This window comes from Gracilinanus agilis, chromosome 2 (genome assembly GCF_016433145.1).
Source record: "Gracilinanus agilis isolate LMUSP501 chromosome 2, AgileGrace, whole genome shotgun sequence".
Classification (NCBI taxonomy): domain Eukaryota; kingdom Metazoa; phylum Chordata; class Mammalia; order Didelphimorphia; family Didelphidae; genus Gracilinanus; species Gracilinanus agilis.
This window is the reverse complement of record NC_058131.1, coordinates 15,334,764-15,349,925: the sequence shown is the minus strand read 5'-3', so window position 1 is coordinate 15,349,925 and position 15,162 is coordinate 15,334,764. Positions and strand designations below refer to the sequence as shown.

General features: G+C 48.9%; 1 long non-coding RNA gene across 1 annotated transcript; it reads left to right on the top strand.

Moving 5' to 3' along the window:
* Positions 1–1,310: 1,310 nt before the first annotated feature.
* Positions 1,311–6,399, top strand: LOC123236650. Its single transcript, XR_006505429.1, has 3 exons — positions 1,311–1,385; positions 5,874–6,058; positions 6,312–6,399. It is a non-coding gene; the product is annotated as an uncharacterized LOC123236650 (long non-coding RNA).
* Positions 6,400–15,162: the final 8,763 nt, after the last annotated feature.

Here is a 15,162-nt window from a genome sequence, read left to right as displayed (position 1 = left end):
GACGTGCAGATTCAGCTGCCATTGGATCTGTGCCTTTGGAAGTGGTACCCACATGGATGGGCGCATCCCATTGGTAGCCAGAATACGAAGTCCTTCTTTTAAACACAGTCTCATAAAATGTCAGGATCTGGTCTGGCTTGCCCGCCTTTCATTTAGTCCAAAATAATAGTCAGATGTTTGTGAACAGATGACATTAATTTTGCATTTAATTGAGAACAGTTGGGGGGGGGTCATGCTATATTTTTACTTCTTTTCCAGCTTCCCCAGAGGTTCCTGAATCGCTTTCCCAGACATGCTGCAGGAATACCTGCCAAGGGGACTATAAGGGAATCAGACCTTGGTAGTGAGGATCTGGTGGAAATATTTGCTGTCACTTCTGCATTTCCGCAGAGACATCTCTGTTTCACAACCACTTGGTAGTTCTTAAGTTTAAGGGAAAAAGTTTAAGTTTTACAAGTCTTAAATTTAAGGAAATTTAAAAGTCTTAAGTTTAAGGGAAAAAAAAGGGGGCAGATAGTATGAGAGAGTTGGCCTGGAAGTCAGGGAGACTTGGGTTCAAATCCTGCTTCTGCTATAGTTGATATAGTGGCATTGTTACCGTGGGCAAAGTCACTTTAACATCCCCGAGCTCCACACAACTCTCTTAGACTTCGGTTCTGGAGAAAAAGCTGACCTGAATCGGTGAGGGAATTTCCTCCCCTGAAAATAGCCACGGCAGCCCTGTGAAGGAAAACTAAAAGAGCCTTCTCCGTGTACTCCTTTGAGACTTTGTAATTTGCCTAGAAGAAGTGTCATTAGAAAGGACCCAGGGATTGGAACCTCGCTCCAGCTGGATCAAATGAGTTTGTTTGTGTTGAGTAACCAATGGCAACAGACTTTTCGTCAATTTTTCTGACTGTAACTGACTCCAATTTAGCCAAGAAGTGACTTTACTCTGTGTGGGTGTGAATAATAATGTTTAAAAAAAAAAAAAGAGGGGGGGAAATCTGCTGGAAAACCATTATCTATTCCATCTGAAACTGTGTTCCTGCTTTTCAAAGGATGATGGTGTGAATTTGTTTTTATGGCTTGCAGGTAGAATGATAATAGTAGTCATAAAGTCTTTTATTTAGGAAAAACCATTGGCTTTGCAGGGGAAATGGATGATCATGTGCAGCTTCACTCCTCTGCCCGAGTTGGCTTCCTGACTGGCTTATTCCAGCATCCCCTGGGCCTGCCGTGCACCCCCCACGCCCATCTCTCCCTTCGGGTCTGAGCGAGCCACATGATATTGATTGATCGCTTGTCTCATTTCAGAGCGATCGGCTTTTGATCAAGGGAGGCAAGATCGTGAATGATGACCAGTCCTTCTACGCAGACATTTATATGGAAGATGGGTTGATAAAGTAAGTGGGTTTGTTTTCTCCAGCCATTGATTTTGTTTGTATTGATCTGACAACTTTTCTTTCTTTTTTTTTTCAACACGATCATTTCTGAACATTATTTTTCTGATGTCAGCCAACAGAGAAACCCAATGAAGGAAAGACAACCATCCCCGTTTGGGACATTTTTCTCAAGGATGTACCTTGTTTAGAACTGTTTACAAATAGCTTTTAAGAATTGGACTGAAGTCGGACTGAATTCATTCATTCAGTCCGACTTTCCCAAACTATTTTAGAAGAGGAAATTGAGCCCCAAAGAGTTTAAGTAGCTTGTCCAAGGCCACACAGTGAGTTCACAGAAGCCCCAGGATTACCGTAACCCGCGTTTCCTGCCTCGCACTTCGGTGCTGTTTATACGTTGCCTGTTAGGCAGGATTATTCAGAAGTGCTGGGGCTCTTTCAAGTCATCTAGTCTAATTTCATCATTTTTACCGCTGAGAAACAAGTCTGGGTGGGGGAGCGGTGGCAGTACTGGAGGGAACGGGGTGAAGGGGAGATTCCAACGTGGTTAGGTTGAGAGTTAGAATTTGGCCCTCTAAATCTGGGGTTCTTCCTAGGATGCTGTGCAATGCCACACTTTGTTTTTTCCTTTTTTAAAATCCTCATTTTCCGGGGCAGCTGGGTAGCTCAGAGGATTGAGAGTCAGGCCTAGAGACAGGAGGTCCTGGGTTCAAATCTGGCCTCAGACACTTCCCAGCTGTGTGACCCTGGGCAAGTCACTTGACCCCCCCATTGCTCACCCTTACCACAACTTCCACCCATGAGCCAATACACAGAAGTTAAGGGTTTAAAAAAAACAAAAACAAAAAAACAAACAAAAAAAATCCTCATTTTCCATCATAGAATCCATAATGTGTTTTGGGGGTTCCAAGGCAGGAAAGCAGCAAGGGCTAGGCTATGGGGGTTAAGTGACTTGCCCAGGACCACACAGCCAGGAAATGTTGGAGGCTGTTTTGGAGCCTAGGACTTCCCGTCTCTCAGCCTGGCTTTCCATCCACTCTGTCTCTGACCAGATGCCTTCCTCCAAATACCTTTTAACAAGCGAGATACAGTGAATTTGAACAATTCTGTCTTGGAAGGCTTAAATGAACAGTTTGTTTTAGAGCAGTCCCAGGCCAGGCAAGCTGAAGGATAATACAGGCCCCTGGGGAGGTGGGGCCTTCTGTGCCTCTAGCACCCCCTCCCCCCAGTTCTCTCTATCACGGGGGACTGCGGTCTGGGAGCTCCCAGGTATTCTTGAACTTAGTCGAAAGTGTATCTTGATTTCTTATTCAAATACTTGACCTGTGGTATGTGAAGTGTCCCGAAGGCTCCCTTGGAATGTGGCGCTTCGGGGTGACTCGCTCCCCTGGGGCTCGGATTGGGCGGGCTCAGCACGTCTGCTTCCTCAGTCAAGGGTCCAAGAAGGAGGACGTCTGATTCATACCCGGGAGACCCTGGAACCAAATCTGGGCTAAAGGCCCCTTTGGGGTCCTCGCCTGGATTTGGTAACAAACCTGGCAGCCTGCCCTGGGGAATAGAGCAGTGCCAGCGATGGGGCAGCCCGGAGAGCCCTTCATTCTCATTTCCCAGTTCACCAGCCAGTCAGCTAGTCAATCGATACTTATGAAGCACTTACTATGCGCCAGGCCCAGGACTGGAAGGTGCTTCTCTCAAGGTTCCGGCAGGCCCCCTCTTTCCTTGCCCGGCCCGCACAGAGCCTCTGTGTCCGGTTCTGAAGTTCTGTGGGCTCGCCCATCAAGGTGAAGCTTCTGCCCCTGCCCCTCCCCACCTCGGGAGCCCTTCCGTGGCTCCTTGCCCTGATTTCCTCCCCCGATGGGCCGAGGGCTGCTGGGAGGGGCAGGACCCGAGCCGGGCTGCTGGGCGCCGCTGTGGTGCCAGCAGAGTTTGGGTTTTTGGGGAGAGGTCTGGATCTCTGATTTCTCTGGGGGGGAGGACTCCCAGGAGGGAAACTCCCTCCGCTCTGATATGGATGAAGAAATGCAAAAGCGTCTGCTAAATTCTCACCCCGTGCCAAGGAGCTCCATCGGCCCTCACTCCTCTCTTAACTTCTAGTCTTGCAGAGTTTCCGGTGACTTGTTCAGGGTCAGACGGCCTGTATGTCTCAAAGACGGGCCTAAAACCCAGGCCTTCCTGGACACGAGGCCAGCCTTCGATCCCGGCATGGGGAGGGTCCTGGGACCCTCGCTAGAGAGCTGGAAGGGACTTTGAGAAGCCATCTGGCCCCGCTTCCTGATTTGACAGATAGGGAAACTGAGGACCAGAGAGGGACCGTGACTTACCAAGATCATATAACATAGGTTGTAAATAATGGAACTTGGATTTAAATCCATTTATACTAGTGAAATTTTCAATAAATTCCTCATTATGATTATTTTTTTCTTAAGGGGAGGCAGTCTATGATTTAAAATTTTCTTTAGTAAGAGGGAATGATTAGGGGGCAAGTAGGTGCCTTAGAGAATAGAGAGCCAGGCCTGGGGAGGGGAGCTCCTGGGTCTAAATCTGGCCTCAGACACTTTCTAGCTGTGTGACCCTGGGCAAGTCACTTAATCCCCTTTGCCCAGCCCTTACCACTCTTATTCTTATTCTTCTTTTTTTAAACCTTTACCTTCTGTCTTGGAATCAGTACTCTGTATTGGTTCCAAGGCAGAAGAGTGCTAAGGGCTTGGCCATGGGGGTCAAGTGACTTGCCCAGGGTCACACAGCTAGGAAGTGTTTGAGGCCAGATTTGAACCCAGGACCTCCTGCCTTTAGGCCTGGTTCTCAACCCACTGAGCCACCTTACTGCTCTTCTGCCTTGGGACAGTTATCTTAGTATCAACTCTAAGACAGAAGGTCAGGGTTTTTAAAAGAAAAAAAGAGGGAGTGATTAGGTGGCTCCGTGGGTAGAACACTGGGTCTAGAGCCTGGGAGATGTGAGTTCAAATCTGGCCTCAGTCATTTTCCAATGGTGGGACCCTCACACAGAGCTAGACACAACCATGGACAAAACGACAACATCCGCACATTCACTGAAAGGGCAAATATTGAAGGTGAGCTTAACTACTTTGGCCAGAAGGCAGAGACGCCACTTTTTCATTATTCCTCTTGAATTCTTGACTTGTTATTCCTGAAGATGAATTTCATTATTATTTTTTTCTAGCTCTAAAAAAGAAATGTCTGGTGGTTCATTGCATGTGTTACTGAATAAATGAATTCATTTAGACACGGTGTGACCTTGGACAAGTCACTTCATCTCTGTCTGCCTTGATTTCCTCATCTGTAAAATGGGGACAATCATAGCGCCTCACCTCCCAGCGTCATTGTGAGGGTCAGCGGAGATGTTTATAAAGTATTGAGCAAACATCTGGCTCAGAGCAGGATTTTTATTATTATTGTTATTATTATCATCATTGATGTTTCAAAATTTTCATTATTCATTTTATTATTAATCGTGATTTCATTAAAATGAAGTCCTTGGCCGAGAGTGGCCGCCCTCCCGTTCCTTCTGCAAAATCACATTGATCGAATGACAGCATTTTCGTGATGTTTTCGTGCCACTAATATTTCCTCTTTCAGAAGATCTAGGCTTCTCGCATCTGTGGTTCTCTCTGCCTTTGGGTGTTGGAAGTTGCCTCAGTAAATGGATTTTGAGGGGGCAGCTGGGCAGCTCAGTGGATGGATTTAAACCCATTTATACTAGTAAAATTTTCAATAAATTCCAAGTTATGATAATGATTGTTATTTTTAAACCCTTAACTTCTGTGCATTGGCTCCTAGGTGGAAGGGTGGTAAGGGTGGGCAATGGGGGTCAAGTGACTTGCCCAGGGTCACACAGCTGGGATGTGTCTGAGGCCGAATTTGAACCCAGGACCTCCCATCTCTAGGCCTGACTCTCCAGTCACTGAGCTACCCAGCTGCTCTGATTATTTTTTTCTTAAGGGGAGGCAGTCTATGATTTAAATTTTTCTTTAGTAAGAGAGAATGATTAGGGGGCAAGTAGGTGCCTTAGAGAATAGAGAGCCAGGCCTGGAGAAGGGAGTCCTGAGTTCCAATCTGACCTCAGACACTTCCTTGCTGGGTGACCCTGAGCAAGTCACTTAGCCCCCATGGCCTAGCCCTGACCGCTCTTCCGCCTTGGAACCAATACATAGTATTTTAAAAAAATGGATTTGGAAAGTTTTCCGGCCCGTGTTAGTTGCTCGAGGTCTAGTGGCCGGCCTTCTGGGGAGGAGGCGGTCAGCATGCCGGGGTGACGCGGGGAGCGTGAGGGAATTCTTAGGAGTGAAAGCAGATCGTTTAGAAAACGGGCTCAGCCTTCCCGCCTTGGTCTCCAGGAGAGCGTTTTGCTCTCTCGGGCCGGCGGCGCCACAGAAGGCCGGTGGCGTGGGGTGGGGCCGCCCGATTTGCTTCCCGGGTGGGGTCGTGACTCTGCGACAAGCCCCGTGACTGACCCCGTCCTGTCTGATCCAGGCAAATAGGCGAGAACCTGATCGTGCCGGGAGGGGTGAAGACCATCGAAGCCCACTCCAGGATGGTGGTGCCCGGCGGGATCGACGTGCACACCCGCTTCCAGATGCCGGACCAGGGCATGACGGCCGCCGACGACTTCTTCCAGGGGACGAAGGCCTCCCTGGCAGGGGGCACCACCATGATCAGTAAGACGGGCCTCTGTTTTCTCTTCACGGGGACCTCGGGGGCTCGGGGGGCGCTTTCTGGAAGGCTGGGAGTTGCCTCTCGGTCCGGCCGCGGGCGGGATGGGGTCCGCGGGGGGCTCGGCGCCATTTGCGGGTGTCTTTTCCGGTGGTCTTCGGGTGTTCCCGGTGGCCGGGGGGGAGGCCTCTGGTTCTGGGGTGCGAGAGGCCCTTTTCTCGTCCTGCTGGAGGCTCGCGATTTGTTTTCCTCCAACAGAAATGTGACTCATCGGGGATTATTTTCAGAACAAGGCCGTCATTTTGAGCCGGATTCTTTGATCCTTAATTTAAAAAACAAACCCCATCCAAGCCGTCAGTAGCTTTGCTAATAAATATTACATTTAGTATCTCGATCCTTGCTTGCTCTCCTCCCCCTGGCGTTCTGGCAATGAGGGAGGGAGATGGCGGTACTGGACGAGGGAGCTCCGCGTTCTCTTTTCTTTATTGACGCTGGAAGTGAAGAGAAGCATAAAGGAGGGAGCTGAGAGCCTTTGTGAGGGCTGAGGCAGGGCAGGACGGCTCGGCCACATTCATTCGGCACAAATAGAAGACTCGGTAGACGGGCCTTGGCCAGGAAGACGCCACACGCCGTCCGTTGGTCGTTCTCTTTGCCGCCTCCCCCCCCCTCGTGGGGAGGGTCCCTCCTCCCCTCACACAGCTCCTTTGTCGATCCACACGCTCACGGGGATGGGGGACAGCTGGCCGCTGGCTGCTCCATGTGGGGATCCTGGGGCACAGGAGCTGGCAGGCCCTAGAAACCCTGGGCTCCAGTTTTCTGACCCCTGGTGTAGCGGGCAGTGCTGGAGCTGGCCTCCAGGGGATGTGATCGACCCAGCCTCAGACCTGTACTGGCTCTGTAACCCTGGCAAACCAACCCTCAACTTTCCCGAGCCTCAGTTTCCCTATTTGTAAAGTGGGGGAAACCATATCCCTGCAGCGCCTCCTTCTAGGGGGGCCCCTCGTTGTGGTGGGTGTGTTATTTCTGTTCCTAGCGCCGGGCCCTAACCAGCTCCTTCTCCGGCTGAGCTGACCTGACGCAGATGTGACAAGGAGAGAGGAGAGGAGAGAAGGGGGTATTTCTTCCCATCTAATAATCTAAGGGTAGGGGAGAGACTGTGGAACCATTGGCCTCCCGAGCTAGAAAGGAGCCTTACAGACCTTCAGGGGCTTTACAACAGGGAACATGACCGCTGGAAGGAGCATCAGAACACAGAATGTCAGAGCCGACATGTTCTTACAGCACAGAACATCATAGCTGGGAAGAACCTCAGCACACAGAACACCAGGGCCAAAAGGGACATTAGAACAAAGAACATAGGACGCAGGGGTAGGAGGGACTTTAGAGTACAGAATATCCGAGGCAGGAAGGGCCTTAGGACATAAGCCGTAGAACCCCCAAATGGAGGAGCCCTTAGAACAGAGAGCATCAGAACTGGGAGGGACCTTAGAACAAAGGGCACGAAACATCAGAGTTGGAAGGGATTTAGAATATAGAACACAGAACATCAGAACTGGGGAGATCTAAGACCTGGAACATCAGAGTTAGAGAGAACTTTTGAAACAGGACATCAGAGCTAGAGGGGCCATCAGACGTAGAACATCAAAGTGAGAAGGACCTTAGAGCAGCAGAGCTAGAAAGAACCTTGGAAACGGGACATCCAAGGAGGAGAGGCCTTCCTTAGAATATAAAACACCAGAACTAGGGAGCTTTTAGACTAGACTATCAGAGATAGCAGGACCTTAGAATATCAGAGCTGGGATGAACATAGAACATCTGAGCTGGAGGCACTTTAGAACACAGAATATTAGAGCTGGAGGGGGCTTGGAACATAGAACATCCGAGCTGGATCTGCCTTAGAACCCAGAACATCAAGACTTGAGGGTTCTTTGAACCTGGATAGAAGAGCTGGAGGGGGCTTGGAACATAGAACATCCGAGCTGGATCTGCCTTAGAACCCAGAACATCAAGACTTGAGGGTTCTTTGAACCTGGATAGAAGAGCTGGAGGGGGCTTGGAACATAGAACATCAGAACTGGAGGAGACTAGATGATAGATCAGAACCGAAGAGGTCATCAGAACGTAGAACACTGGAGATTAGCGTTGGAGGAGAGCCTTGAGCGTTGAGCACAGAACATGGGAGGTCATGGCTTCGAGGGGTCTTGGGGTGTAAGAGGTCATAGTTGGAAGGACCTTAGAACATCTAAGGTGAAAGCTGGGAGCAGTCTTAGAGCACCAAATGTTAATGCTAGGAAGGAGGGCGCTTAGGAGCCAGAATTTCTGAACTGGCAGGGGTCTTCGAGAACATTTAGTCCAACCCGTGTCTTTACAGAGGAGGAAAATGAGACCCTCAGAGGGGAAGGGATCTGCCCAGGGTCTGCCGCTGAGTCACTAAGACCTTCCCGTAAGGGGTTCTGTCAAGTCCCTTACTGGCAGCCGTGGGGATGCTGAAGGGCGTCACACAGACGGTGGCACGTCTTTGGGAAGTTAACGGGCGATTTTTTAAGCTGATGATGTCTTCCACCTACCTTGTTACTTAAACTAATTTCTGAAAATGCAATCGAGCTGCCCCCACATCCCCTGCTTTGCCCGGCAGAGGCGGGGAGGCTGATCTATTGATTTTGCGGCTCTTGGGTCTGGCCTTCGTTGCATCTATTTCTGGCCCCCTCTCTCTCTTCTTCAATCTGGCCGTCAGATGCGTCGCCGCCACGGCCTCTGGCTAAGCCCTGCTGGGCCAACTGCTACCCTTTCCTCAGGGTCTCCTTGGGTCATTGTTCCTGGCAGCCTCTCCAACCCGGACCCTTAGTTGTCTAGAACCCGTATGCCGGGTCTTGGCCCCTCAGCAGGGCCCTTGAGCTTCTCCCTGAGCTCTAGGAGATCTTGGCCTTGCCATCAATCCTAAATCGGATTCTTTGCCGCTTCCACCCATCTTTCCTGATTCTGGCCTCTGGGGCCAAGTAGAACAAGAACACAGCAATCCCTGAATGCTTAAATGTCCTTCCTTCGCCCTCCTCCCGTGTCTTCTCTTCCAGGCCAAATTTCTAGCTGTGTGACCTTGGGCAAGTCACTTAACCCCCCTTGCCTAGCCCTGACCGCTCTTCTGCCGTGGAACCTGTCCCTAGTATGGATTCTAAGACAGAAGGGAAGGGTTGAAAAAACAAAGAAATGCCGTGATGAGGTCTTCTCTCCAGAGTGCCAATTCATTTCTATTCTCGGTTCCTCTGACCAAGCAACCAGCCTTTCGCTTGGTTCTGGTCTCTTTCTCACTCGGGTGGTTATTATTAGCTTGGCGCAGGGGAGAGAAGACCCGCCTCGAAGGCAGGAAGACTCGAGGTCAAGCCTGTCCTCTGAACACACGTTTTTGGTGTAGAATCCCAGGCAGGGCGTTCACGTAGGCTAGAGAAGACTCCAAGACGGGGAATCTGAACCCAGAACCCCTAAGCTGAAAACTGTATTTACGGCACCAGAATAATCGGTCTGCTTGTAATCCCGTGAATTATATTGGACACTGGATAGAGCCACAGACCTAGAGACAGGAAGATTCATCTTCTGGAGTTCAAATCAGGCCTCAGACACTTCCTAGCCGTGTGGCTCTGGGCAAGACACTTAAGCTGTTTGCCTCAGTTTCCTCATCTGTAACATGAACTGGAGAAGGAAATGGCAAACCACTCCAGTATCTTTGCCAAGCAAACCCCAAATGGGGTCACAAAGAGTCAGACATGACTGAAAACTACTGAAATGACATTATATTGGATGCATTTAAAAGTATTATTCCACGGGGCAGCTGGGTGGCTCAGTGGATTGAGAGTCAGACCCAGAGACGGGAGGTCCTGGGTTCAAATCTGGCCTCAGACACTTCCTAGCTGGGTGACCCTGGGCAAGTCACTTGACTCCCATTGCCTAGCCCTTACCGCTCTTCTGCCTTAGAACCAATATCTAGCATTGATTCTAAGACAGAAGGTAAAGGTTTAAAATAATAATAATAAAAAAGTATTATTCCATTGACTTCTTTAGACTTTCAGATTAGTGACTTGCTCAGGGTCACCCAGCCCGTCTGTGTCAGACCCAAAGGATGTGAAGAACCCGTGTTCTAGACTATTATAAGTTCTAGGGAAGACGCTGCCCCATGTTACTGGAGGAAGTTTCCTCCCTTGGAGGTTGACTATTTCAGTGAAATCACTAGCCCAGTCCCTAACCCGACCCCTTTTCTTCTGATTATTACGGCCATTTTCTCCCAACCCCAGTGTGAGTTCCACTTCTTCCAGTCTAGCCGAGTTCCTTCTTCAGCTGAGCAGACATTCTGCCGGTTGGGCCAAGGCCCTTTTGGCTGGACGAGGGTCCCAGAGGGGTGGACGAGTGACTTCATAGACCAGGAAACTCAGCCTGAGCTATGAAGGGGAAGTGAGAGAGGAGACTCGTGGCCTCAGCTGGGCCTCTAAGAGATGATGCATTTTAATGTGGGCTTTGAGATCAGGCCGTTATATCCCAAAATGAGGAAATGCCAAAAGTGCCTGGCCATGGGGCGGGGTACATTGATGCGTCAATAGAGTGCCTCGAAACTGATGCCATCTAACAAAGAGGAGGAAAGAGCAAAAGACAGCCAGCCGGCGGAGATGTCTGGTGGGCTTGGAGTCATGTTGGGATCTCCCCTTAAAACTGCACCAAGACCATTGGGACATCCCTCATTTGTTGGCAGATACGTTAGGTTTCCTCAACAGAGTATAAGCCCCAAGAAGGCAGGCAAGGTCATTTTTGCATCTGTTTCCCCAAAAGGTAGCACAGTGCCTTGCCCAAACGGGCCTCTGGTTAACACTGTTTGGACAGTTGTGCAAGAGAGGTAGGATTTTGTTGGTATGGGGTTGCTGGTGGAGAGCCAAGGCCTTATTGGATGGTGTTATATCCTTGAGTCAAGAGCCTAGCTTGGGTAAGTGACCATCTGCACCAACGAGCAGCCTCTGAGGCCTCTGGTGTGTGGAGGAGAGCAGGGCGGAATTCTAGGTCATGATGCACAGCCCACTTTGCCATCTTTGTGTGGCATCACCCCCTCCTCTGGTGCCAATCAGCAGATGAGTACTTTGGATGCCCGTGTGGGGGGATCAGTCTGTCAATGAGCGTTTATTAAACACTTGCTTTCAGACACTGTGCCATGCACAGGCTGTACAAGGACACATTCTGTCCCTTGGGGAGTTGATGTTAAGGGCAGGGACTGTCTTTTGCCTCTTGGGCTATCTCTGGAGTGTAGTAGATGCTTTACAAATGTGGATTGATTGATACTTTCCAGAAGAATGCAGCGTGCATGCAGATAAGTAAATATAGGAGCGACTCAGAATAAATACACAGTGTTCTGGGATGGGTTGGGTCGAGGGGACCACTCTTAAAGGAAGGGAGCTGGGGGGGGGTCTAAGGTGTGGAGGAGAGGAGAGAGAGCATTTCAGGGTCCTGGATAGATTCTAGTTTGGATTGAAGGCTTGAAGGGAGGAGATGAAATGTTGGTACAGAGAAGCATGAGTACGCTAGCCTGGCTGGAGCGCAGAGTTTGTGAGGGGAAGAAATGTGTTAGCAACCTAGTAGAGACATAGGTTCGAGCCAGATTATAAAGGGATTTCCTTACCACGCAGAGGAGTTTATCTTTTATTCTACAGATGGTAGGGAGCCTTTTAAGCCTCTTGAGAAGGGGATCGATGACTTTTGGGAAATCCTTTTGGTGGCTGTGTGCAGGATGCATTGGAGGAGGGGCAGTCTGGAGGCAGGAAGATCAAGTAGGAGACTCTTCCAGTAGTCCAGTAAAGATGTACTGAGGGTCTGAATGAGGGCAATTGTGATCTGAGTAACAAAAAGGGGACTGATGAGAGAGATGTCGAAGATGTAGAACAAAGATTTGGTAGCTGATTGGTGATGGGTAGGGAGGAAGAGGGAAGCGTTGAGGACGACTCTTAGATTGTGAACCTTTATGCCTAGATGAGTGATGGTACCCTCCACAGAAATAGGGAAGTTTGGAGGAAGAGTGGCTTTAGCTAGGAAGGAAACCAGCATTTATTAAGCATCTACCCTGTGCCAGACATGTGCTAAGATCCTCACACCAACCCTGTAAAGTAGGTAGTATTATTATTCCCATTTTACAGTTGAGGAAACTGAGGTACAAAGAAATCAAGTGATTTGCCCAGATTCACACAGGTAATCAATGCCCAAGGCTGGATTCGAACTCAGGTCTTTCTGACTGCTGGCCCAGTGCTCTGTCTGCTGATGAATTCCAACTTAGAAATGTGGAATTTTCCTCTGGGACATTCAGATGGTGCTGTCCAATAAGCCAGTGGGGATTTGGATCCGGAGCTCAGGAGAGAGATTATGACTAGATATTTTGAGCTTGGAGTCTCCTGTGTGGAGATCAGAACTTAGGGCACAGAACCACACCAAGATAGCTGAGAAAGATGTGGTCAGACAGGTAGGAAGAGGGTCACCTTTTAGGGGCCCTCCCTGAGATGTAGTGATCAGCCATGCTAGATTGCAGGCCACTTAAAGGCAGAGCCAGAGTTTGTGTGTTTTGGGGGGACCCTTACTTTCTGTCTTAGAGTCAACACTAAGTATCAATTCCAAGGCAGAAGAGTGTGAAGGGCTGGGAAACTGGAGTTAGGTGACTTGCCCAGGGTCAGACAGCTAGGAGGTATCTGAGATCAGATTTGAACCCAGGACCTCCCAGAGGTTTTTAACTGGTAATTCTGGTGCCAGCACCACAAATACCAGGAAAGAACAGAGTCATGAAATCCTAGGATTTATTATCGAGAAAGAGTGTGAGTAGGCAGTGTTGGCAAATGGGGCAGAGAGGTGGAGAAAGATGAGGCCAGAGAAGAAGCCATTGGATTTGGTAATGAAGAGATCTTTGGAGCCAAGGCCCCCCATTCAGTGGCTGTCGAGAGACAGAGATCTTTGCACCCGGTGCCACCGGGAGTCCCTGTCACCTCCTGTAGTGTGATGCCACACCACCGGACTCTCAGGAGAATGTGAAATGTGGCTCATTGAAAAATGGGGTGGGGAGGGGGAGCCACGTCAGCAGCACAAAATAACATTATTGCCACTGAGACAGAGCTGCCTATTGAGGGCTTTACAATGGGGCCATTGTAGGGAGGCCCCAGCTGAGGGCAGGAGGGGGCACCCTTTGCCCTTTTCAATTCAGTCTCTGGTTGAGGCTGAGGGCTATAACTTCTCCAGTATAATTCGTGGAGTCTTGACGAGGCATTCTGGAGATAGTGGTCCAGACCTTGACCTCCGGTCTACCTCTTAACTGCTTTCTAAGTGCTTAGAAACCACCAAGATCAGGCAGGATTCCCAAATGCCAAAGGGAACAAGTTGCATCCATTTTGTAGAGGGAGAAAACGAGGGAGCAGAAAGGAATTGATTTCCCCACAGCTACATCTTGACCCAGGGCTGATGTTGCCTGATGTGAGTACAGTTGACCTGGAGGTAACTTTGGCCATCCCTGGCTGGCCCAGAAATATCATGGATGATGATGATGATGATGATGATGATGATAATGATGATAGTTAACATTTATGTAGTGCTTTAGAGCAGTGATTCCCAAAGTGGGCGCCAGCGCCCCCTGGTGGGTGCTGCAGCGATCCAGGAGGCGGTGATGGCCACAGGTGCATTTATCTTTCCTATTAATTGCTATTAAAATAAAAAAAATTAATTCCCAGGGGGCTAAGGAATATTTTTTTTTCTGGAAAGGGGACGGGAGGCCAAAAGAGTCTGGGAACCCCTGCTTTAAATCATGCAAAGCACTTTCCAAGCACCACCTCCTTTGATCCTCACAAAATCTTGGGGAGGCAGATGCTACTGTTATCCTCATACTACAGTGGAGGAAAGAGGCTAAGAGCACTTAAGTGTGTGCCCCCCGGATTTTAACGACAGGATCCCAACTCTTAAGTCTTCATCACTGTAGTCACCCTCCCATCCAGCTGTGGTATGGTAGAAAGACCCCTGGCTTGGGAATCATGGGGACACAGATTTAGAGATGAAAGGACCCAGAGGTCCTTTTACAGATGAGGCGAGCCCAGACAGGGCACAGTTTTGCCAAATTAATGCAAATTACTGGCAAAGTAGGGATTCGAATCCAGGACTTAGAACTCCAAAGCCACCAGACTTTGAAGGGTACCATATTGTCTCCTCCATTGGGGCTGAGTTTCAATCTTGGCTCTGCCTTTTGCTAGCTATGGTCTGTGGACAAATCACTTCCTTTCTGGGGGCTCACAGTTCCCTCTTTTGTGAAAAGGGGGATAATAGCTATACTGCTTACTTCATAGGGCTGCTTTGAGAATCAAACAGATAATAGATGTAAAGAACTTTATAAGCAGAGGAGTGATCTAGAAATATCAGTGATTGCTTTGGAGATTTGCAAAGTGTCTTACAAGTATTATCTCTTGCAATCTTCTCAACAACCCTGGGACTTAGGTACTATTATTATCACCCCCTTTACAGATGAGGAAACTGAGGCAGAAAGGTTAAATGTCTTGGCCAGGGTCACGCAGTTACTAAGCACTGGAGGCCAGATTCGAATTCCAGTCTCCCTGACTCCAGGATCAGCACTTTATCCACTGTGGTGCCACCTAGCTGCCTTAAGTGTTTATTATGGACCAGGCACTTTTCTAGGTATTCTGGATACCAATCGAGATTTCTATTGATATGTTTTACATCATTTAGATTTCTCCCTTTGCCCCTCCCCGGAATACAATTCCCTATAACAAAGAATTTGAAAAAGTGAGAAAAAGAGAGAGAGAAAAAAATAGTAAAATTAACCAATATATTGAAAAAAATTAGACATTGCATGAAATGTGTCACATACGGGGAGTCCTCTCATCCCCCCTCCCTCTCTTCAAAGGTTTGTGGGAAAAGGTCTTCTAGCATCTCTTCTTTGGGGCCAAAGTTGACCTTTATAATTTTGCAATGTTTATTTTCGGTTGTTTTGCGGTTCTTTTTCTTTGCATTAATTAGGTGTCACATATATTGTTTTCCTGGCTCTGCTTCCTTTGCTTTGCATCAGTTCGTGTTAATTTTCCTAGGCTTCTTTGAATTTATC